Source organism: Acromyrmex echinatior, chromosome 14 (assembly GCF_024713525.1).
Source record: "Acromyrmex echinatior isolate Ae372 chromosome 14, ASM2471352v2, whole genome shotgun sequence".
Taxonomy (NCBI): Eukaryota; Metazoa; Arthropoda; class Insecta; order Hymenoptera; family Formicidae; genus Acromyrmex; species Acromyrmex echinatior.
The window spans coordinates 5239323-5266350 of NC_141865.1; the positions used below are offsets into that span (position 1 = coordinate 5239323).

Below are 27028 nucleotides of genomic sequence, written 5' to 3' on the forward strand. Positions count from 1 at the left end.
TACATCTATCTAATTTTTTTATAAGCTTGACAAGTTTTGATAAGTTTAATAAATATATCGTTTTCAGTTGACTTTTGAACTACTATAAAATGCAATTTTAAATTTAATACAAACTTTATACAGATCTAATAAAAACTTTTAATAATTCTAAACGATATTTGCTTCTATTTATTCTTACACGAGCTGATTCTCTCTCCTATTTCTTTTATTTTTCTTTGATTCCGTTCGAGTCCGCTCGTTCCCAACTAGCTTATTATCATTATTTTGTGATAAAGATACGAAATTATCCAGACGTTCCACTACACTTATCCTCTCAAGGAAGAAAAGGTGAAGAAGAAGGAGAAAGATAGGGAATATATATCTAAGTGCTGGGTATGATACTGATGCCGATACCTAATAGATCGGGATCCAATCGAATATCATGGCTAACGAGCTGTCACGCCTGCCTGAACACGCTCTCTCGAAATCATCATCTTCCTCGTGAACGAGATCCTTCACCTTACGCCCTTTCTTACTCGTTTGATGCACCACGTTATTTGTTAAGTACATACAGTTGTTTATAAAATACAATTATATTTCTACGAGTTCTACATATTTTTTTCGTATAAATATTGAATAACTGAGCCGTCACTTCGTTATAATTATATCAATTTTTTTAGTCAGTTTTTTAATATCATTCTTTACATCAATTTTTAATAGCAACATTTGTACATAGATATATGTATTTTGTTGTTAACAAAGTAAAAATCTAGCTTCTTTGAGAATTGTTGCTTTTAAATTAATTATTAGAAATACAATACCTCCGAAACTTATTAATATTAATTAACAAATTTCAGATTAACTGAATAATCAATATGTAAATTACAGAAGAGTCAAAGAAATGAACAAGTTGAAAAGATGCACCTCAGTGAAATGAATACCGACGCATTCAGCTGCTGCAAGAAAATTGTGATAGTTCGCGATCTTAAACGTGATGCAAAAACGTCTTTGTCGACTTTGGTGTTAAAGATCCTTGGCGGAGGTGGGACGACCAGGATAGCTAACGACGTGGGAACAGACCTGAGAACTACCTTCCATCAACCTACCGAGCAATCCGCGAAACCTTTTCATCCTTCCACCGCTTCGTTCTAGCTAAGGTGACATGATTGCGCTTATTGGCGCGAGATTCCACCAACGGTTTTACTCGAGTTTACTCTCTCGTCCGCTCTTCGGCTTGATTGGGTCTGGTGCTCTTGCGTACAGTGAAGATGTCGTTCCTTGGAAAGAATAATGAAGACCAAGTACATCAAGAACAGAAAAATCAAAATCTCTGTCTATATTGAACGTACGTTAATTAGAATAATGACCAACAAATAATAATTAACGTGCTATACAAAATCTTTAATAATTAAAGATTGTTTCTTCAGAGTTTTGATTAAAGAGTTTTATTTTAAAAAATAAATGAAGACAATAGAATGAATTTGGATTTGCAATAGCACGGTAGATACTGTCCAAGAGTCATTGAAGATAACGGCTGAAATTGCCATATATTAGCAAGAGATTGAATTGATTTGAAGTGCGTGAAATCAACGCAAAAAAATTACTTTCAAAATGAAGATCACAGTTTACGTAGACCCGCTTAGCGAAGAATGATTTCGCAGAAAACCGAAGATTAGTGTTAATTCTACAATAGTTGCGCGCTTCTTGTCGGCGACCGTGGTTGATACTGTAAAAGCAGGTAAGATAGCTGCGGAACGTCGCAGTACAACGGCAATACCGTTTATATACAACAGACGGTGTAGGTCCCGTGCCGTTCGCGGTCGGGTCACCGTATACGGCGGAATATTACCGTCATTAATCAACGACAGACCGACGCTGAGGTGACGACAGTCTGACAGTTCTCTCCCGCGGCGCACGCCTCTTTGCGCCCGCGCTTCGCAGGGAATTCCACGTGTTCTCGCGGAAAGAGGCGGATTCTTTGACCAAAGAAAAAAGATAAACGAAAAAGAGTAGCAATTGCACCGTAGGAACAGATACCGGCATTGTACAGCTACGCGATGCCGCGAGACGAACAAAACGCGGAGGTGAAACTGCACTCGTCCTCGGCGCGAGAGATTGGTCTCACTGGTGAAAAACGAGATTTACAAATTGCCGCACTTTTACACAGTGATTTCATTTGACACATTTCACTGCGTGAAAAACGTCGCGATTATGGTCGCAATGATTTTCAACGGATGCGAAAAAATTCTTAGCTAGGTGATAAATTCAATAATTGCTGTTTAATTTCTAACGTAGCATAAATTGCTCGGTAACGCACGACTCTCTAAATTCTTTGGAATGGAATCTAATTCTAAAGAATGAAAATTGAGCCAAAATTGAGTCTTGAAAAAGAGTGGCTCAATTTTCAATCTTTAAAGCCCAGTTTCACAACTCACGGTTAACTCTTAACCGAGATTCAACTTATTCATTGTCTCTTTTCAATTCTAGAATTGGAAAGAGATGAGAAACAAGTTGAACCTAGGCCTAAGAGTGAGATTTCTCTCTTTAAAATAAAATTTACTTAAAAAATTTTAGAGAGCAATTAAGCAACATTACATCAATATTAGAACTTCCCACTCGAAAATATAAGTGTAATATAGCACATATTATACAGTTACATTATGGATTAAGATATTATAACATTATGATGCTATTATTAGTTAGTGCAGATAACTGGAGACATTGTTCGCAAGTATTTCATTTTTATATACATACCAAACGTTCTCTGTCTACAAATAAAAATTTCAAATCTTAAAATTATGTTTACAATTAATAGATTAATGAAACAAAATTTTAAGGGAACTAGGAAACTAGGAAAAATTTACAGTTACCAATATTTTAATTATTTTAGTATATTTCTAACACAATATTATTCCAACGTATTTATATTCTCGGCTGCACTTGAATAAAATCATAAGTTACAGCCATGAATCTTCGAAACGACCAACATGCCTTTTATCTCACGACGACCGGAGGGTTCACGGTGGGCACCTTCGAAAAACAGTTCACCGACGCGGAAGATCGGAGACAATGCCCGTCGCAATAACTTGCCATAGCTTGCGAGATGTGTTTTTAATTCCGCATAAGTCTGCTCAGTCCGGTCGATGGCAGGGGTTGGTTTTCCCCGGGGAGAAGACGTTATTAGCAGGGGCATTAATCAGAGCACGCCTAGCCAGTCTAGTCCAGCGATAAGAGAGAAAGAGAAAGACAGGAAGAGGCCGATGAAAGGAGAGCGAGTTGAGATATGAAACGAAGGAAAACTTAGCAAAGAGCCACCTTCTCCTCCCTATCCAGTCTTTACCTTGGACTGGCTTTCTCTTCTTCCGCTGTTTCTTCTGCCCTCTCCTCTCTCTTCCTCTTTCTTTCTCCATCATCTTCTCTTCACCATCGGAAGATCCAGAGGAGAAGGGCAGCGCCTCGACGTGGCTCACAGATGAACCGTTTTAATGAAAAGATGGCGTCTTGGCGAGGGTAGGAGGGAAAAGGAAGGGCGGCCTGGGGAGGAAGCGAGAGGAAGGGCCGGCAGCGGAGGAAGAGGGTTGCTTTAGTTCGCTCATCAGAAACCACTGCATGAGTCGAGGCTCAAATGAAATTGCCGCTATAAAAATGATGCCCGTGTATATGCCCCGGGTATTAGGTAGCCGGAAAGGCCGCGGGTATAAAGCCTCCTCAGGATTCGTTCGACGCGGTATATGATACACGATACGTCTTTTCCGCATAACATTTTTTAAAGTCTTTTCTTAATTAATCCAGTTCACAATATCGATTAATAAAGCGCGCAATAATAATCTAATTAATTTTATGGAAGTTATCTATAGGAATAATGCATTAATAATTTCTAGTAGGCGGTTTGCTTTAATTGTTTTCACAATGTCTATATATAAGATTCAACAAATGAGTCTTCTACGGTATAAAATAAGCAGAAAATACGCATCAAAGGAATACGAAAAAAATATATATATAAAATTTGCATTTTTCTAAATGGATGACTTTTCACAATGTTGACGATATATACCAGTAACTCGTGATCCGATTTTGCTTTATATACAAGATCGCGTTGATTTCCGGAGGATCGCTGATCCCGACGCGTGATATCAAACGGAGGAAGATTTTCTGGTGGTGGCGACGCCACCTGCGGCAACCACGGTGGTGGCACCCATACACCGACACCCCCCGGGAGAAGAAAGAGCGCGCCTTCATTTTTCTTTTACATTCGCGAGCGCGGAAAGAAAAATCACCGGTTCTCATTACGCTCGACACGTAGGCAGCTTTATGAGTCTCTCCCCTGGTCCCTCGACCTTCGCCATATCTCCTCCGACGTTCTCCACGACCCCTCCCCCTGCTCTCTCCTTCGTCTTCCACCCGTTCCCGAGTCCCTTCCTTCGCTACCCTCCACCCCTCGACGAGCGGCGCGAGAAGAAGATATTATTTATTTCGTAAATTAACTCCGGCCAAGGTGAACGTGACTGGAAAATCTTTCGTAGTTCTACACCGAGTTTCGCCGCTTTTATTAATCGGCACCATTCGCCGGGCTAAGAACGGCTTACTCCCGTTCGCACCCTAGAAATATCCCTTGTCTCGACGTTACATAATTAAGAGTACGACGAATAATCTTGTATCCGACGATGCACTTGATGACAAAACAGATAATAGTTGATTTTTAATAAATTCTAAGATGCAATTTGTCCTTTTATGCAAGATTGATAATTTATTGTACAGAGTAAGGTGGTACAATTTCGAGAACATAGTACAATTCGAAGGTCTGAACGAAATTTCGAGGTTCAAGTTTGGTAACTTTGATCTCGTTGAGGGTAAGTACTAAAGGGTACCATCAATTGCAAACAGAAAGAACCAAACTTAAATCTCGAAAAATGGATTCAAATATATCGTTCAGAATTGTAGGTGTGTTCATAATCGAAATTGTATCACCTTAAGCTAATGTTGATTCAATGATCGTTATATTTTCTGAGAAATTAAAAAAAAACAGAAATGTTTTCGCTTCTCTTTTACTGTCCAGAAAACAGAAACAGAAAACAGAAAACAGAAAATAATAAAGCTTAAGCTCTTTCCTCCGCGATTTTCCTATAATTATTCCTCTGTTTCTCGCCTATCTATTCACCCCTCGTCGTGATTCGACGTGGCATATTGCGTGCGTGACGTGCGAGCCAAAGATTGGTCCGCCATTCCTCATTTATATTTCGCTGATTGCCGTTATTCCTTCCGATTCATTAACTTCGACCGCCTACGTGAGCTTATCGCTCCCAAAGAGCAAGACGGTAACAGAGAAAAATCGAGGTAAGAAGCGAATAACCGCCGCGAGAAGAGATGGTACGTAACTTAATTATCGATATAGGCGAAGAAGAATAAAGGAATAAATGACGAGGAGAAGATATAGCCGCGATTCGTAACGTCGCGAAGAGCCGCGTCAGTGTGAGAATATTAGTCGCGCGCATTGCGCTGCAATTAAAAACGATAATAATCGGCGGAACGAGCATCGCGCAGCAATAGTTTACCACGTCTCACGTTAATCACAGTTAAACACATTAGTTACAAGTATTCACTCGGGCGCACTGTGTGTCTTGTACAACTATTAATCCTTATCGCACGTGATCGTGAATTGTATCAGATATTCCGAACGTACGCACAGCACGTTATTACTTTAACTTATCAGCTGAAATGATACGCGTCGCTTCAACCCATAAATCTCTTGTTTGCTCGAGTAACAGATATGTGATTACACGTGAATTTTTATTCTCCCCGCGGTAATGTGAGAAATACGATTTCAAATTACATTTGTAAAACGCAGTACATTGCTTAAATGAGAAATCGAAAAAACAATACGATTTCCATTTCATTATCTCAATCAATATGACCTTTTGTTTAAAATCTAATATATTCTATTTAATAAAATCTAATGTTAAAATTATGTATTTAATTATGTTAAGTCCACTTTAAACGATGTATAATTCGCGACAGATTCTCTATTTATTAATTTTAATATTCTTTCGTTGCGTTTCTCTCGAGACGCAGCAGAAAATTAATGTTAAAAAATTGAAATCATTTAATAAAAAAAACAAAATTATAACAGTAGAGCGTAAAGAAAAGGATATCACTGAACGTCTTGTACTATTGTGATAAAAATCACAGCTAGTAGAGAGAGGAGGGAGGGAAAGAAGGAGAGAGAGAGAGAAGAGAGAGTTTACGATCAGCCTTTAAATTGTCGATATCTAACCGTTCGTGAGAGGAACCGACGAGAGAGGCTCGAGGGACGCAAGGCGACTAGCGACGTTTTATATATGCGATGCTTATCTACGGGACAGAATGTAGCGCGTTCGCTGTCATTGGCCATATCGTTCGCCTTTTGTTTCACTTATTTTTTTATCGTGATCTAAGCGCACGTGCAGATACACGCGTGGTTGAAATCTTCCAGCCGTTTATCATTTCATTTTTTTTCTTACTTAATTTAGAACGCGAATTGCTTGATATAACCAAGGGAAATAATTGGAATGAATTTACATAAAAGTATCATTTTTCTCACAAAAGTCACGGGTAATTATTCGGCTGGAAAGAGAATTGCACGAATTGATATGATTCCACAGAATGAATTAACATATCGCCACCGAAGGGAGACGGGGGGAGGGGGAGAAGGGGAACAACCATGCAGGGGCAATATAATCACGGACCGTTCATTGGGATCAGCGCTGTTATTACTGTCTGAGCCGTGAAAAATGGTTTCCCCAAACAAATTTCTGGGAGGAAAGGCCGGCCCGATTAGGTTTAGCTCCTACGTCGTTGTCTCGTCATAATTATCGTGTTATCTTAAATGCGGTGTCCGGCAATTATGACGAGCCAGCCGGCAGCGGTCACCCCTGGAAGTGGGCCGACGATGATACCCCCGCATCCTAGAGATCCTACATATCCTCGTAGATATTCGGGAAATTGTTGGGCCGCGAAACAGCCTGCGGAGCTATCCTGTACAAATCATTCCTCGACCTCGGCCTATACTTATAGACACGAGTCGCTATGCTCTTGCGACGTATACAAATCATTCTCTCGGCCTGTACTTTTTAAGACAGCCGTCAAGAGAACGATAAAAGTCGGCGGTCCCTCGGCAGAAGGAGCGCCCTGAGCTAGTCCAGTGGCCTCAAAGACGCGTGGGGGAGAACTGGTTATTAAGCCAAGACGTGCATTGGCAACTACGACAAGCGAGGGCAATGCGATTCTTAGAACACGACATCAAAACTATGCATTCTTATGTCGCGACCTGCCATCAAATGAATTGCCACGGATTAGCGCAATGAGATTAATTTCGAGGAAAATTCAATTTTACCCTGTAAACGTATTGTCGCTACAAGGAAAAAGTTCAACGAGAGAGTAAAAAAATGCAAGACAAATATAAAAAATTAAATTTTTTTAATATACGTTTAATCCGGGAATAATCACCTGGGGTTTTATCCCAACGGTGAAAAAATTTGTTGTAAAAGATTGTTAATGTTCAACATATTTTTTTCTTTTTCAACAACTACTCTTTACGAAATTTCTTAAATATGCAATTCCATCGTAAAAGAATCGTCATTAATTAAAATATTTATTTTTGAAGAAATATTATTATCATGCTTTTTTTTTATTTCATTTGTATTTGTTTGATTTCAATTTTTTTACTTTTTTCAGAAAACTGTGAATAAACCCATAATGTCTTCAAATATTTATAAATCGAAAAAAAAAACAATAATTTACAATATATTATTAATAATAGTGTTTTTCATTTAAAAAACTACTTCTGTGTTAATCTTAGTAAACATCCAAAGGCTGAAAAATTGAACAAATATCATTGCTTGAAAATTATTGCTTTTAAATTTAAAAGAGAAAGTATTTTCCAATGATATAATAACTGCAGACTCGTCAATCTCAACCAATTTAAAAATAGACAAGATGCGAAATTGCATGGCGCAACATGTTTGCAGATTCGCAATTGCAAATGCCACGTATACCGAGGATAAGTGAACGTAGTCCAAGTACACATCTAATTCGCCGAATAACGGAACGGCCAATTTTCGCTGACGATCATCGATATGTTCGTCGTTGCTGCCCTTTGATGGGCTGTTCTTGTCTATCCCCTCATCTGCCTGTCCTTACCTTACGAAAGAACTCCCCTTTGTTGTACTTCATTAATCGAGTAGGTAAAATCGTAAGAATTTATTATTTACGTCATTGTTCTCAAAATACGCAAATATAAATATTTCATTGTTAATTATAATATACGTCGATAGAATAAATATTAAACTCAGACTAATTCAATAATCTTTGTATCTTCTATTATATAGAGAATTAATAAGAAAATTATTGCCATCATAAATCTCTTTTTCCACGCATTTTTCTCACATAAAACATATTCTAAAAAAGTAATGTTAAATAATACAGTAAATTAAAGCCTTTTCAAAATACTCCTCTTTAACGATAGATACTTGTAACAAGATATAATACTTTGGCAGTAAAAAGTATAAAATTGATGGATACTATGTTTCCTAGTCACGTCACTGCGGGATGCTATTACCCGCGGCATAGGAAGTTTAATAATGCTGGCTGGAATTTTACAACTAGCAAATACGCCAAGTAAGAACATGCAACCGCGGCAAGCAGCAGTGGAACATTGAATTGCAAATATGATAATTTAATAACGTTAACGGCTCTGCGCCGACCCTCGTAGGGGTAAAAGGGAAACGGCGATGGTAATGCTTATTATTTCTTCAACTCTGAAAACGTGCGCTTCTTCTGACTCTCAAGATTTATAGTTCGGGATCATGATCGACGGGATCAAGATAGCCTCGATTTATTTATCGCATGAGAGTTGCGAGTCGCTTCTGCATTATTATCCGTGCCAGTATGTTTAGATCGAATTGTAATTCGTTGCAATGTGATATTTCAAGTCTCAATGATAGATTGCTCTGCTCTTCTTCTTAATGAGACTGTGAGACGCATAACTAATTTCAAATGCTACAACCTACATTTCTAAAGTGTATAAAGAAAATGTTAACTTGAATTTCAAATAGCCTGCATTAGAAATTTCTACTTTTCCGCTTATCTCACTTAAATATCAACATATCGCCAACGAAAAGGACGGTTTTGTTCAAATGTCTAAAAATGTAGCTATAATACATTGAGAGACTGATTGAAAATGGATGAACCAGAAAATTCTGATTTATCAACTAGAATTCTGATTATCTCAACGAAAATATTATAATAGATTCTGCCAGAAAATTTTGATTTATCCATTTTCAACCAAAATTCTAATTAATGAAACCAGACTTTTTCCGGAGATCCAGATTTGAATGAATTTTGTTGGACCACAAAAATAATTACATTAAGGACACTTAAACTTGTTGTTAAAATGTCAAAACTTTTTATATTATTATTCATTATGCTTGAGATTTCTAATTTATTTTAATTTATTTTAATAGTCCAACAAAATTATTTTCAGATCTGACTAAATTTTTAGATTTTATTAAGACTGTCATGAAATTAAATACTAAGTATAAACATATTCAAGCCTTATAGGCCAACCATTATAGGCTTGAATATGGCTTATACTTTGTATTAAATTTTTAGACTTAGTTATTATACTTTAGCAATCATTCTTTTCGTGCAATTTTTGCGTTCAACAAATCAAAATGTACAAATCATCTCAACAATCGTACATATATATATATATATATATATATATATATATCTCATCACGTTATCAACGCACTGCGCCGAGCTTGCGAATTCAGCGAATTATATATTCGTACGTCGAGAACCAATAATTCGATCCGAGAGAGCATTTCACCGAGGAGAGGCAACTGGCAACGGTAACGATCCCGAGTGATGCGAGATGAACCCCGGCTGCCGTGGTGATTCAGGACGATCCTGCTTATTAAGTGGAGGCGAGTCCAGGGACGTAGAGGTCCCGGTGTATTATGTTCTCGGCGAGAGTGGCGGCGGATGAGCAGATGGAGATAGGTAGGTATACACTGAACCCCGTCCGCGCGCGCGGCTCACCCGGACGCTCCACAAACCGCTATTATTTATATTAAGTTTAATGCAACTACGTGACTGAATCCTCTTCGGCCAGGCCGCCCCGCGTGGCCCCCCCGTATCATTAGTATACGCCTATTATTGCATTACTCCGCGGTCGGGCCGACGCGCGGCCGAGTATTACAACGAGATGTGAGCACAACCGAGTAGACGATGACCGCGCGCCGCTACGAAAAACCGGACTCTCTCTCCCTCTCTCTCTCTCTCTCTCTCTTGTGTAGCATTACGATCGGGAGGAGCAATCGCGCGATCCTATCGATGGAATTCGCTGCGTTCCTATTCGTGGATACCCATTCTCTGTTATGCTAATGACGATATAGGATGACGCGTCGAACAAATCGAAACATTCATTCTCACCTTACACCCATTCTCCTCTCCTTTCTTTTTCTTTTTACGGGATATAACATTATTTTTTGCCAAGGTTTTTGCTAGCTTCTCATTTTTAAGATTAAAATCGATCACTCTGATTACTTTAAAATTCTACATAGTATACTAAATGATACTGTAGTTGATATTCATAATTCTTCGGTTCTTATATTTAAGACCGCCTTAAGTATAATCTTAAAATATCATAAGTCAATCACCAGCCGGTGTTCAATCTTATTTAAGACGATTTCAAGTCTTGATATGGACAAGCCTTAAAACATTACTTAAGACAGTTTTAAAATAAGAATAAATTATGAATACCAGACAGAATGTATTAGCACTTTGGAGTATATCAAAATTTAAATATCGCTACTTATAGTCATAGTTGATTCTTATTTTAAGACCATCTTAAATAAGATACTTACTTGAGATGATCTTAAAGTAAGAACCAACTGTAAATAGCCCGCCCATATGATACTAAATATAAATGCAGGTACAGAGCTATACAAGTTTTACATTCACAAGGTGCAAATTGTACGTTTCAAACTAAAGACGTATATGATTTTCGCTTATTTCTTCTGTTCTCAGCTTCGCGAATTAACCTCGTCTAAGCAGGTAATAATAAAGAAAATTTGTATGCCTACAGCGAATCTCAAATTGCCTATCATCTTCTTGTTAACATGGCGTGAGTACCACTAGTTTTATTAAATGCAGATTGTACAATCTGTCCGATTACGAATTCATTGTACTTTTGTTCGAGTACTTGAAATGTCTTTAATCGTGTGAGCTTTGTAATATACACCGCGAGAATATGAGTAGCATTTATACGATAGAAATTATACAGCATGTTGTAAAATTGCGCGTTGTAAAGTCGAGGCGTTGATATCTACGAAAATCAACAAGGATAAAAATTATTCATATTTAACAATGTAACTATTCTATTATTATTTAATGAGAAATATTTTAGTAGAAAAATATAAAAAATATATATCGTAAAATTAATTCTAGTTTCTCTATGTTGTCAACTTATTTACATGGACATGTACTATATGTAACTTATATTTATTGTGTTATCATACTATCATGTGTCAAATTACAGGTAATACGTTATCTCAACATGAAGAGCGCGATTTTATTCAGCTTTCGTGAATTCATAATAGCTAGGATGCTCAGATTCGCGGTATCAAGTTTCACTGGACAGGATCGCAATAAGATCGGTTCATCATCGCAACCAAGATCATCTCGCGTGCTTTACTTCGCAAACAATAGCTCGTTCCGCGTACGATTGAGCGAGATCCAGAACTTCGTTGGAAACCGAATCTTACATTCTCACAAAATTGTAAAACGCATCAATTTTCTTTATAATTATTATAATAATCTCACTCGGAGCAGAAAACATATGCGATGCACTTGAAACACTTAATTGAATATTCGTGCTTAAAATGTAGATCAAAATTAAAAAGCTAAATAATAAATAAAATATAAATTGTAAAAGAAAAAACTATATAAAATTTTTATTTTACCGTCTGCTACGAATATATTGCTCATAAAATTAAAGATTCTGCATATGCGAGAATTAATCGTTTATATGAAATTGATGAAATAATTATTTCATTTAAATACATCACGAATATCACAATCGTGAATCAGGCATTTTCGTGATACTCGGTCGTTTACTGTAGTCGAATTCCACCTGAATCTCGTTAACACCCGAGGCATTGTATTCCGCGTCGTTCTGGACGATGTTTACGTGACTGGAACGGTTTTCATTGTGCAGTTACACCTCGCGCGAGACTTAAAAAACATCCCTGACCTCGTCCAGGTGTTCCTGGAACCACCAGCAGCTTTTACGAGCCACGTAAGTCACGGCGTGATCGTTTTCCTGGGGGATCAACGTGCGACTTCGCGTCATTCATGGAATATTTCTGTCGTATCCGCGATAAAATACTCTTCATTTTAAGATGCAGTTATACGTCCAGAAATCCTTTATGCACGAAAACTCAAAGAATACAAAGAATAACTCCAATACAATTTTACGTGATGCAAAATACAATTTCAAAATATTAAAATGCAGTATTTTGCGAGTTCAAAATAAAAGTACATTCAAGTACTAGTAATGTTTCAATTCAAATAATTCTGTATAAGAATATGCTATGATATATTTATAGAAACGATTTGTGTAACAATGTCTAAGTCTTACACAATTTTTATATAATTCATCATATCGCAAGACCACCCATGTAACACCGATTCAAGGTCATTTTAAGAATCTCTTTCGTCTCGGTGAGCGAAGCCTGGCAGGGATTCGTGAGAAGACGCGGTTCTTTTGGCCGGTGGGTAATTTAGCGTGCGTATACTGACGAATTTATGAATGGCGGAAAATATTTGAATGTTGCCAGGAGGGACGGCTCGCGTCTAGCCGCTTGCCCAGCCAGAGATATTTAGGCTGAGAGATTTAGAACTAGTCTAGGCCGACTCGAGTCTCGCCGGGATGTAAATCATCCGAAGATCTCTAGCGCCACCCCTATAATCACTCGGTCTTAGTTATGCCGCTTCCTCGACTGGGGATCTCTCAACAAATTTGCGTCGACTTGCTCGTCGAAAGTTTTCGGTACCGCTTTCGTACGCTGGACCTCCTTCGAGATTGTTTCAATATTTATGACTCGCGCGTGATCAAATATTTCCTAAATTACTTCAACAAATATTAATTTTGACCTATTTACAAAAAATTATACGTAATTTAAACTTCTTTTAATAGCAAACGCCCCCTTTCAAATTTATTACCAGTTTACTCTCTTTTACTCTCTTTTCGCAATAAATCTTGCGAGAATAATTTTGTAACATAACACTTGTGTATTTTTGCCTTTATATCTTCGTCTCAATATAGGTTACTATTAATTATGCAAACTTTCGAGCAACTGATCATAAACGATTTTGCGTAATAATTCGGCCAAACGCACCGTTTTAAAGGCGCAGGGTGCGAAGGCTGTCGGTAAAATGGGCGAAGGAAGGGCTTCGAACTGGGTTAGCCAAATTACAGCTTCCATGTCAGGTGGGGTGATTGATGCTGCTGCCCCCAGAAACCGCCGTGGCGTTTTCCAGGAAATTAAGTAGGGCCGAAAGATCAGAGGCTGCCGGGCGCGGATTAGAGAAGGACTAAACGAAGCGTTTGTGGGATCTTAAAAGATTCGAGGCTGAGTGCATTTTAGCGCGTCTTTAACGTAAAGTGATTACTGTTAACTAAAGTATACGCAAATAGGGCGCTAATAATGCCATAATGCATTTTTCCTCAAAAACGCGAAATAAATCTTAAGATTTTATGACAACCAACAGACTTGGTTTTGTTACAATTTCTTGTTTCGTCAATCATATATAATTTTCAATGTTTAATTTATCTCTCACATATTAAATAAATATAAAAACTATGTGTCTTTCCAATAAAATATAAAACAATTTTCAAAAGTAATAAATTTCATTTGTCCTTCAATCATTCGTGCCCGATACTTGCAACCATGTTTCCTATCTAAGATGTTATCGATAGCAATATAATAGCACAGATAACGGTTTATTCGAGTCGCAGGATACCGACAATGTAAATCGTGCGTCATGAATAATATTCAGGTCGCTCGTGATGAACGATGTGCTCGGTTGAGAACCCTTCCCCTTTCCTGCCCGAGATTCATGAGCGCTTCTGAAAGTTCTAAAAGTGCAACGTGCCTGGGCCTGATGCACCGTCCCGACGCCGCGGTCCCGCCGAGAATCGTGATGCAATAAAATAGCGCCACCCACCGGGCCGTCGCTATCTGCCGAGGATCTCCGTAATGCCTCACTTCGGGGCCCATGGCTTGCACGGTGTCCTGAAAAGACGCAGGTCTCGGCCTATGGAGGGCAAGGGTGCATAATGAACTCGTTAATTAACTATCAGGAAGTTGGATCGAATCTGATAAGAATCCCTGCCACACGACGCGCCTTTCTATGTCCCTGCTGGAACACCAGCAGCATGTTCCGGTATTTTACTGGTTCTCCAGTCTTCAAATGCTACGCCTGATATTTTTCCAATAGTTTACAGTTAATAAGAAGTTTATAGCTGAGATAATTTGATTTCTGCACGAAATAACGATTTTGCTGAAGTATCTAAAAATATAGCTAAATAGAAATTTAAAAATAATTTTATTGTATCGTAAAAATAATTGTATAGAACATTTAAAATAATGAGCAATGTTACAAAAAATTTTGACACTTTAGCAATCAGCTTGAGTATCCTATATAATTATTTTGAGATATAATTACAAAATTATTTTGTAACTGAATTTTTAGATATTTTAGCAAAACTGTTTTTTTTTTCTGTGCGGAGATGGTAAAATATATCGATTGTTGCAAGAAAAATTAATTAGGTTCCTTTTAAACTTTGTAATAATGTTACATATATTTAATTTCAATATCTTCGAAAAGAAAAGAAAGCGAATTAAAATAGCTATATTTGTGATCTTATCAGAACGTTTCTGCAAAATAATAATATACGCGATATTATTACTTTTTGTATTTTTCATTTTATTTATTTCCATTTTTATAATACTTTTATTTAATTCTTTATTATTATGATTCAATTCTTGATTAATTTTTTTGATATAACATGCGATAGCTGTTATATTATCTAGTAATATTATATTATTTAGGAAAGCTTTTACCACGTTATTTCACGTTAATAATAATATATTATTAATATTAATGATATGATATAGTATAATTAATTATACCACATAATATTATTTTACATAACGTTATTTTACATAAATAATAATATACTATCATTACTTATTATACTACTTATCGTTTATCTCTTATATATTACACATTGTTACATTTGCGCCCACAACATTTAACGCGGCAATTCTCTGTTGCGTTTGTTGCATCAATACTTAGTAACACTTGACGAGTTATGCGCATTTTTAAATTGCGGTTCTACCTATACGGACTATAATTATCCCCACGATAACATATTCGTACCGCGTTGAACGTTCCATCCTAAGCACCGTATCATCCGGTTGAAGATGTAGGTAGCGTGGAAGGGAAATTGGAAAATCAATTCGCGTAGTCCATCTATTTTACAATGTACAGTTCTAGTATATGCATTCGCGTATTAATATTTACATTTGCTATTCATTAATTATTATACGCAACGGAAAGTTAGCGTATCGCGGAAATGTAAAAGATCTATGTATCATAACTTTTAATGAGCGGCAGATCCCGACACCGAAATCGTTTAAAAAAAAAACCGTAAACGATGTAACGAACGATGACGTGAGCGCCAAGAAAAACGTAATAAACGCCGTTCTGCTTAATCATCGCATTGCTCATGCAAACGATGATCGTCCATTACGACGCAACCGACTTTCGTGACAAGATCTACGTGTAAGATATGTGATGGCAATAAACCGATTGAGTGATTGCAAATGTTATTCAGAAAGAATTTAATATTCTCGATCTCGTGATTAAAGTAGTCGACAATTTCTCATGTTACGACTGATCGTACCATTCCGAAAACTCACAAAGCATCAAGTTTATCGTTCGGGAACTCGATCAAATTCGCGCATCATTGGGGCCATTATTTCGAAAGTGTTTGATCTTCATTACTCGCGAATTAATGGAACGACTTTGGTGTCCAAGGTCGAATGTTCAAAATCGGAGGAAGCGGTCGATAAATCAAGCGGGACGCATTTAAAAGCGCATCAAAGCGTCCACTCCTCCTTTCCCCGCTCCCTTCATACAGCTGATTGATATGCATTTAATAATAGAGATTCGGCGCCGCGAAAGGCGCTCTCATCTAGGAAGTTTATGGGTATTATGAGAATATATTAGCCTTTCTCCTACTCTTTTTCTATCGCTCTCTTACTCAACAGTTCTATGCGTGTGTGTGTCTACACTCTATCTTATTTCAATCTCTTCAGATCGGCACGACAAAGAAAAACGATCATATAATTGACACCAGAGCAACGGAAGATGTTAAAAAAGAGGTAGATTTTTGCCTAAAAAGATGTAAGGAAAGAAATAGTGTTTTTTTTTTATATATTCATTTTGCCCTCCCAAATATAATAAAGTAATTAAAATTTTAAAGATGGCAAATTTTAATATTCTTATTCAATTTTCAAAGTAATCCTCAAACAAGCTTTTTTCCCTGTTACAAACTTTTAATAATTTTATCGTATTCAGAAAGTAAAAATTTCTAAAAAATATTATTTCTTTTACTTTTACCTTTTTGAACGAAAATTGACTCTTTTAAATTCAATTTTTAAAATTCGATTGAAAATGAATGGCGATGTTCCACGTCGCGATAAAAGTTATTCTTAGCTGAGTCGTTCGTTTAAATTACGAGAATTTGCTAAATACATCCACTATTCATGTCACGTAAAATTGCATTAAAAAATGCATAATATATGAAAATCGTATAAGCATTGATATAACAGGCGAATTATTGCGAAAATTTAATTGTATCATTAGTTAAATTGTTAATCTCCTAATAACAAAGCATTTATGTATTTTAAAAAATGATTACTTTTTTAAAAGAATATTACTTAAAATGAAATGTGATTATATAAATAAAATTTTTATTTAATATTTGTATGTACTTGCAAGATGACTTGTCTTTCGCGGTGAATTATTATTACGGATAGAATTGAAGAGAGATTCTTGGGAAGAATAGCAATGTTTGTGATTATGTGACGGCAAATGGAAATAGAAATTGAAACGAATGCAACCTCGACGTTCTTCCGCAAATCTACGGCGAATCAACTGAAGAAGCGGCTGGCTGTATCGAAACGCGTTACGAGAAATTCTACCACCAACGAAGATATAATTCGAATTAAAATAAAATATAAACTCACCGATACGATGCGCAGCAGCGGAGTTGTATTATATTACGTCGATCTGTAAAATATAAATACATATAAATTATAGTAGTGTGTAATATTATTTATACTGAAAAAATTATTACGTTTTCTCGAACTGACTATTACGTTCTATACAATCTGTATACGCTATATTAGTCTTTTTCATGTTAAATACTTAATAAAAAAATTATACAATTTAAAAAAAATTCAATAATTAATAACAGTTCCAATAATTATATAAATTAAATAATATAATATAGGACTACGAACCAACTCGAGATAATTTTGTGAGTAACATTATTATTATAACCAATCTAAAAACATACAGGCGTTTCGATCTCTATCGGGTCCTTCTCAATGTTAAAAAATAAATTTTAATGTTATCGGTAACTGCGCAAGATGTTCAATATATAAAAATCGTATGTATATTCGCATGTTGGAAAGAATAATTATGACAAGATACAGCCTAGATTCAATCAGCTTCCCATCGGAACTTGTTAGTCTATTCCAGAAGTCACATAATCGTATGAAGTCTATAATACCATAAACTTCCTCTCAAATTTACAATAGGTCGGTCCGTTTGTACGTTTTTAAGTTGCTTACAATAATAATGTTACTCACACATTATCCTGAGTTAGTTCTTAGCTCTATATTATATTGTTTTATTTCAAAAAAATATTTTTCTTAACTATAATAATCTTTTAGTTAATTAGAGAGAAGCAAAAATTTAATTTCTGAATAATTTAAATAATGTGCATTTCAAGCATTCCAAAATTATTTACATGTCTATAAATATTTCATTGTAAAATTACGTAAAATAAAACTCATAAAGTATTTATTAATGCTAATCGATAATATTTTATGTAAATTATATTATGTATTAAATTGAAACGCATATCACACTGAACCTGATCCCATCGCTGGGATGAACGATTTAAGTCTACTAGTCATAAATAAATAATAAATTACTTACACCTTGGTTGTTCCGCTGTTACCCGATGCCTCCCTAGGCCTCCTCCTCCTCTCAGGATAGGTTATTGTATATTCCTCAACGGCACACACACTCACACACATACACATACACATACACATCACATACACATCACATTCACATACACATACACATACACATACACATACACATACACATACACACAGAACACTCGCGATAATATATGATTAATTACTGTATACGAACTAATAATCAAAATCGAACACGATAATCGCACGGCACTCCCGATGTTAGTCGGACGCGATGCGTCCATTTTGTCGAATTACGATGGAAGTAACACGCACGATCAAATTACACGCACAAGTCGCGATTTACTCGACACTCGCGTCAATTCGCAACTCAGGATGCATTCCACTTGGCATTCACAACGCTCGCGAGCATCATTTCATTCCCGTTGTCAAATGTTAAACAAAAACGAAATGATATGCACGAGAGCGTTGCGAACGTGAAATGGAAGGACACTCGACTAACGGACAAATCTTGAACGCTTGCGATTCCCAATCCGCGCCAACTTCACTTCGCTATGCCAAGCTTGACCGATTAAATTATATAGGGCGCGGCCAGAAATTAGGTTTACCGACCGCTCGAACGATCAGTTTCGATCGAATATATTTCGCTACTTGTAGATTCTTGTGAATAACTAATATACTGAATTTACGTCACGCGAAAACATCGAAATATAGCGTTAATTATGATTCTATTACCTCTTTTTTTCACTCGACTATTACTCGACTCGACCTGCGTTGATCCGCCCGAAACGCACGGCGTATTAATTGTTGCCAACTGCAGAATTTTATATTTTTGAAGTATTTCAACGACTGCGTTCAGCAAAAAAAAAGGCAGCTTTGCAACTGTCGTGAGGTTCTTTAATATGATTGGTTTAAACATTCAATCCAGTGAGGAATTAAGGGCACAATCATGCATATTAAAGAATTTTACATCAGCAAAGCTGTTTTTTCTGCTGAATACAATCCTAATAAAATATAAACGAGGGTCAATTGCATAGTTCATTAAGACACGACGAATCGTTCGAAAAAATACAATATTCATAAATACCCGCATAATATATTCTAAATGCAACAATCCTGCGAAATATTCACATATTATTGATGAATGGTTAAATCAAATTTTATATCAAACTTTAGAAGTAACTACGACTTGTACTTTCACGACAAAATAACTAATTGCAAGTAACTTTTGTAATCTTATTCCCTATCGCTTCGAGTTTTATTGTAAATGGATAAATCGCGCAAAATATCTTTTCCGACAAATAGTCGTAGCGAAAGTTAATCAACTGAGCAGGTAGATAAACGCTAATTGCAGTAATCATACGGAATAATCGCGTTCGGTGTTCCGCAGTATCTGTTACGATCACGGCTCGAAGGTAAATGCGACATACACAGAACGGCTCGCGCCGCTGCCTAACTGCTCGAGTCTCGCCATGCGAATGACGTACAATGACGTAGCGAGCCAGCGAGGTGACCTTTTGTAAACATCGCGCTCGGTAGTCTCTGTACGCTGCGCCGTAGTTGTATCAAAAACAAAAAACCGTCGCACATTCCAAGAAATACACGTTATATTATAACGTGTAACGTTTCTTTTGTAGAAGTATTTTGCTTTTCGATCTATAGAGACCTATTTCTCGCGATACCGTGACTGTGGTTGTGATAAAAATGTATTGCTTGATAAATATTCTGCTTCTTGTTTTCCTAATTTGTAATGAATAAATTATTATATCGCACATCAAATATAATTGATCGATAATGAATAAATTATTATGTCGTGTATGTCTAAATCTAATTATTTTTATTTAATCTATAAAAAGTATTTTTGCTTTAATCGAATGTAATCGTGTAAATTAACATATATTTGTTTAATATTAAACAAAGTGTCTTTTAAAATTATAATGTGAATACACAACAAGTAAGAAAGAAAAATCTTAAATAGTCGAACTGGATCTTTGGTGCTTAAACAATTCGATATTTTATATACATACATATGTTCAATTCTATAAATTATGTGTTAAATTTAATTTTCAGTTTTGAAATGTAATCCAAACAGAATTAAACCAGTAATATTACATATTATATTAAAAAACAATTGCAATGAATAAATTATTATATCACATATCTCAAATCTAATTGAAATCGAATACGATGTTCGAATATTCGATCGCTTTTCTAATTAATATAAATTAATAAATTGTTATGTCGTATATGTATAAATCTAATTATGTTTATTTAATCTATAAAAAGTACTTTTGCTTTAATCAAACGTGTAAATTAATATACATTTATTCAATATTAGCAAAGTCTTTTGTGAATAAATAAGTAGGAAATAAAAATCTTAAATAGTCAAATTGAATCTTTAGTAAATAATTCGGTATTTTATATACATACATAACAATTCTACAAATTATGCGTTAAATTTAATTTTCAGTTTTGAAATATAATCCAAACAGAGCTAAAGCAGTAATATCACACATTAAATTAAAAAGCAATTAATATGTTATATTTATTGTTATATCTCTCACATCTTTCTTTTTATTTTCACTTGATGTGTCTATTTAGTGCATGTGATTCTTTGATGCCTTTACGAAGATGACTTTATGAAGTACTAAAAAAAATCAATGTTTAAATTATATTGAAATTATTTTTATACGTAGAAAATTTATTTTTTACAAACAATAGTAAAATGAACGAACGAGTGAAAGAGGAAGAGAAGAGAGAGAAGATAGAAAGAGAAAGAGTGTGTACGAGAGTGTGAGACAAAGAAGAACCCACATCTCAATTAATTATAATCTCTATAAGATATTAATTATAATCTCTATCCTGTTGATACAGCTCAGTTTGTGGTAAATTTTTATTCGTGGATATTTCCGACACCGGTATCGCCTTTGCCTATCTCAAATGTCTTTCTCGTCCTTTTTTTCATTCTTTTCATATTTCTACTTTATATTCAAAAATACGGAAATTATGATATATATTATAAATACAATTGTTTATATTGTTTGACAAATAAAATAAGGAATTGTGTTATAAAATCGTTATCTTATAGTTTCACAGAATTTTATTTAACTCACATATTCATAAAATAATTTTATATAATACATACAATACTCTTTCGTTATTGTAAAGTGTAAAATTCTTGTTACTTGAGGTGATTAATATTTTATGCTATTTTCTGTACGATATTTCGCAGGATGATTCAAGGAAGACCTTGGACAAAGAAAAAGTAGGCCCGGCAAACCTTGTAGCCTAATTGCTGCCACGTCATTTGCATAGTTATGCAAATTGTAGGCAAGACAGTAAAGCGCGTGTTTCCCCACCACTTTTCGCCTATTTACTTTGCGAGGCGGAACATAGGAAGTATTGCCAGACAATGAAATTGGCAGTGAAAGTTTACGACATTATCGCGACGTACATGGTGCGACTAAATAAAAAAGATCACACGTTTGTGCCATTTGTCTTACGTAGTTAAACGGTGCAATAAAAAGCTATCTCAACGTGTAATCTATAATTGCACGATTAGAAATGGTTTACGCAACAATTATTCATATGTTCATAAATTTTATTATTCATTAAAGGTGAGATTCTATTTTAAAATCTTTCCTTGGTAAGTTTTATTATTTCATTGATTTGAAAATAATAAGTTATACGAGCTGAATATTTATTGCTAGAAATTTATATGATGATTGTAATAAACAATGAAATATGATAGAGATATTTTGATCTCTATCTGGTCATTTTCAATGTTAGTCAAAACAAATAATTTTGAATGATGCTTAACACGAATATCAAATGATAGTTTAAAATATAAAAATTATATCATTATACTAAAATAGTCATAAATTCTGCTGAAGTGTTACAAAATCTCGTAAGCTTCAATAAGTAGATCACAAAAGTATAAGTCATATATAAATTAAATAAATGCAGATTATATGTTCATTCATATTAAATCAAATCAAAGTATGATATTCATTCTTTTGTTAAATTGTAGTTGAAAAAGAGTCAACATAATCCTGACATAAATATTAACAAAAATGTTCAAATGTAGACAGTTTCATTATGATTATCAAATAATTTATCATTTCATTGTACCCTTTCAAAAATAACTCATTCAGCATCACTATAATGGCTTTTCTGTTCAGTAAAGAAATTAATTTTAATTATCTTTAAACTAAATACGGTGTACGAAAATAATAATATTGAGACGTACTAAAATATTTCCTTAACTACGAGTGTATTACGAAATAACAAAGAACATTGCTATCGACTCGTTTGTCAGGAATAAGGCACGTTTATTTCAGTCATCGTCGAAACCGAACGTTGTGCATGCAAATCCGTTTAAATGTCGTCGTGGTGCCTGAATGGAAATGAACTCTCTCGCTGCGTGCTGGGCGCGAATATATTATTACGCATTCAAGACGTAATTCGTTGAAAGTCGTAGTGATCATCACCTGCTGGGCGCGATCGATGGCCAAACGATCGTTCATGCATTCGTGCACGACCGGTGCAATCGACCTCTCGCTAAGGTAAGCGATGTATTTTTGGTATTAATAGGAAGTGCCGGAAATAACAACTTTATCGATCTGAGGAATTATTTAATATAGATTTAATATATTTATAAAATAAATCGCATTCTATGATAGTATTTTACTTCAGGAAATAGTTAAGATTGCAAAAAATAAAGCATTAACCATAACAAGATTCTAAGTAACGGACATGTTACGTGTTAATGACATCGAAAAGCAGCCAGCCATTATCTTATTATTTTCTGTGCAAGAGAATTCTACCAATTATCATGTTACATGCGAATTTAACTCAACACATATATATTTAATTGCGATAACTGTTATACATTCCACTAAATAAGCCATATTGCTAATGACGTGTGCATGACGAGTTAAAACTGCGTACATTAGATATAAATCAAATAAAAATATATCTGGAATAAAAGGAGAAGGAGAATAGAATCGGTGAGATCTTCCCAAGCAGGGAAAGCCCCGGAAAAAAAAGGAAGAAAACGAGAGTACTCCGCGCGACCGGAGTTTCTTCCCTCGTTCCACGACGGAATCTATTCATAGACGTGAGCCGGAATAAATAAATAAATTGGTTTTTATTTACGTGCGCTATTGACGTGCGAAAGCCCTCGCGCTTCTTTATATTATGTGCATGTACGTGCATTTTGATGTGCGCGATCGTAACTCCGACCGAACTTCAGGAATTTCTTTATCGTAGAGAATTCTTCCGTGATTTTTACATAATTGTTATAAGTAGAAATATTTGCAAATTATTAATGCCATAATTATTTACGCTCGTTGGCTTACTTTGTTTTTTTTTTACTACTTTTATTTAAAAGCTAGAGAAACGTTGAGAAAAATTACAAATAAAGAACGATAATATTGTGAATTGTTTTTGCAATTTCAAAATTTCTTCTTTTTTTTTTCTTGGAACTGCCGTAAATTATAAAAGCAATTTCACTCGGATTGGTTCATATTAATTATAGTTACAGCTTTAAAAAGAAGATATGCGTGTTTTACGAGCGATTTTATGTAGGTATTTCTCTTCAAGTATGCATTTTCCGGCACACAACCATTTCATCTAACAATAAATAATTGCATTAGTTGTTTCTTACATTGAGTTTCCGCATGGAAGGTTGCCAGTTGATTTTCATGTAGATAATGACGGTGTGAAAAAAAATAGATAATTGTTATAATCGTTATAATTAACATAATTGTATATATCTATATTGTTTACTTCCGATTCTATGGTTTGTTTGTTGATTACGTTCCGTAAATCAACATTTCGATCTCATGAATTTAAATGGTTCGGTTAAATGATATGAGCTTTTTCTTCGTATAATACTCATATTTAACGCTTCGAGGAAGTCGAACATTAATTTATATTTTTTTACATTAATAAAAAATGATTGCAAATCGAGTTGATTTTGCAAATCGAGATACTTCAATGACTTAATTAAAATGATAGAAGTGCGTGCTTTAGAATATAATTTTTTTGTAAACGTTATAATTACTTTAGTTAGAAACTATTTCTTTGTTATTATTATTTAATAACCTTTTTGGTTATTGATGAATTAAGTATCTAAGTTAAATGAGCGATACCGTGTTTATATACTTATTAGACACTTTTGAGAAGAACTTAACTTAAATTTTGAATTGAATATAGCTACAATCAAAATTAAAAAATTACCAGTTAAAATTAAAAAAAAAATTATACATTAAAAATTGGAGAAAAGATTCAAGACTTATTTCTTAATCTTTAAATACTTTTTTGGGAAATTATTTTATCCAATACTTTTTCCCATTGCTTTTTATTAATAAAATTGTTTGATATTTACTTGAATAAATCGTTATGTTTTATAATATCCAATGTTTTAACTAAAACATAATTTTTTATGGTATATTAATTTTTATGAAAGTTGTAAGCAATAGAATTGAGTTGGATGACGTACACCAATGTGTTATCTCCCCTTAATAATTAATCTAATAACTTTGAATTTGATTGGACTCATTACGCGCACTGGTATACATATTAAAGTCATTGTATCTAATTTTAATATAAAACTGATATGCAAATATCTTGAATTGAATGATACAATTGAAACATCCAATACATGTTTTATGAAACAGCACAATAAAGTACATCGAGGACTTGAGGTTTAATATACAATTGTATCAAATATGCATTTGTGTATGACGGCTTTAATGTGCATTAGTGCCTCCAATCGAATTCGCTATACGTTTAACAAATGTATAAGTTTCAATCGAATTAACACGATTACGACACGATTAGTCTAATTCGCAATGTATTGCGTCGTACGCCAACGTTCGTTCCTGCTTAGGATAAATACCACTACCGATTGCTACGGGCCGATATATCCGTGCTCGGAATGCCACGTAAACGCATTAGGAAACGGCTTTCAGCTTTTATTTGCATCGCAGGCATACTGGGTGGTATTTGTATATCGGCATCGTGGCTTATTACGCATATTGATCGTCCGAGAGACATTTATCGGGGTATCCAGCGAGTGCAGGGCACGTACACGCACCCCAACCGCATCTAGAGCAATCGAAACATTAACGCGTCAAGATGCGTTCGCTGTGAACATAAAATGAAATTCCGTTATTCCTGAAAACTTTCATTCAAACGCGAAATGTAACAGGCCATTAATATATCTAAAGTAAGAAACGTAGACCTTTGCATAACGCATAATGCGTAAAGCATAAAAAAATCTCAACCAGAGTTTTTTATTTCATAGAAAGAAATGCGAGAGAAAAAATTTATTACGAACGTTAATCCTGTGCAAATTTCACTTGCAATTATAGAGATCGCAAAATAATTATTTATTTATAATATTTTAATATTATTATTATAATATATTATTATTTAATATTAATATTATTTTTTTTTGTATTTACTACAAAAATTATTTGCAACAAATGCAAGATTTTTGGCAAGTATACAGATTTGTTTGCTATAAACAGCAAACAAATTTGACAATTAAATTTTGCAAGCACTTTGTGTTTATAACAAAATCTTTCTTTTTTTGTAAAGAAAATTAAGAACTATGATTAATTGATTTATTTTTTATGTGTTATGCAAGACTCTAAATTGCGGAATAAAAATAATGGCTTTTTGGGAACGAGGAAACGCTATATCGTCTGACGAAGAACGCTATGAAGTTTGAGCATGATTTTTAGCAATTCGTGCGAACCTGTGAACTTGGCGAGTATTCCGATGTTGCTTCTCCTAATAAGAATAATTCCTAGCCTCCCAAGTAATTTCTTCACTTCATGTCTGCACGGATACGTACGTACGTACGTACGTTATAATTGAGAAAATTCGAAAGGAGGGAAGTGGTTTCCAAGAAAACATTCTTGCTATCGGTAGGATCATGAGCAATGTTAATAAGCTGCGCGGTATGGTGAGTACACAAAGAGTTACTCGCTCGGAATTGCGTGTTACCATTTCGTCCCTCGTCCGGCGTACATTTATTTAAATAATTAAGCGCGAATTTTACATCCTTCGTAGTATAAACGGTAATGAGGTTCAGGTAGGAATCGTGACTTCTTATCGTTGAAAGTACAGATCCCGCCATTTCCAAGTAAATTTTTAATGAGCAAATATATGTACAACAAATCAGTTGATTATTTGTTTTTGTAATTTTTTAATTATCTGTGCTTTAAAAAATTACTTAAAAATTACTTAAAATTCTTCGCGCGTTTCTTTAAATTAAAGTTGAAATCATCATTTTACACAGAACTACTCTGAGAAAAGTGTCCTGTATTTATGACTGTAATTACATGATGAAATAATTATGATTAAGAGCTCTAATTTAATTTTAGAAATTATAGTAATTTGCAAAGTTAACTATATATATTTTCTTAGTATATAAAACTATATATAATACAATTATTATTATTACATTATAATATAGAAAATAACTATAAAAGTGGAACTTTTAACCATAATTAATTTATCGTGCAATTATAGTGATAGATACAAAATATTCTTTTTTTCAATGCATCATTTATCTCCTTTTATTGATACTAAAAGTATCAAACGGACATTATTGACCGTTTTTTATTATTTATAAATTAATATTATGTTTATTATATAAAAGATAGAATTCCGAAATTTTTTAATTT

The 27028-nt window shown here is 34.7% G+C and overlaps 1 long non-coding RNA gene across 1 annotated transcript; it reads right to left on the reverse strand.

The window, feature by feature from the left end:
* Nucleotides 1–112: 112 nt before the first annotated feature.
* On the reverse strand, nucleotides 113–19752 carry LOC147907382 (uncharacterized). Its single transcript, XR_015547507.1, has 3 exons — nucleotides 18319–19752; nucleotides 17340–17382; nucleotides 113–1256 (listed from the first exon to the last, which is right to left on the reverse strand). It is a non-coding gene; the product is annotated as an uncharacterized LOC147907382 (long non-coding RNA).
* Nucleotides 19753–27028: the final 7276 nt, after the last annotated feature.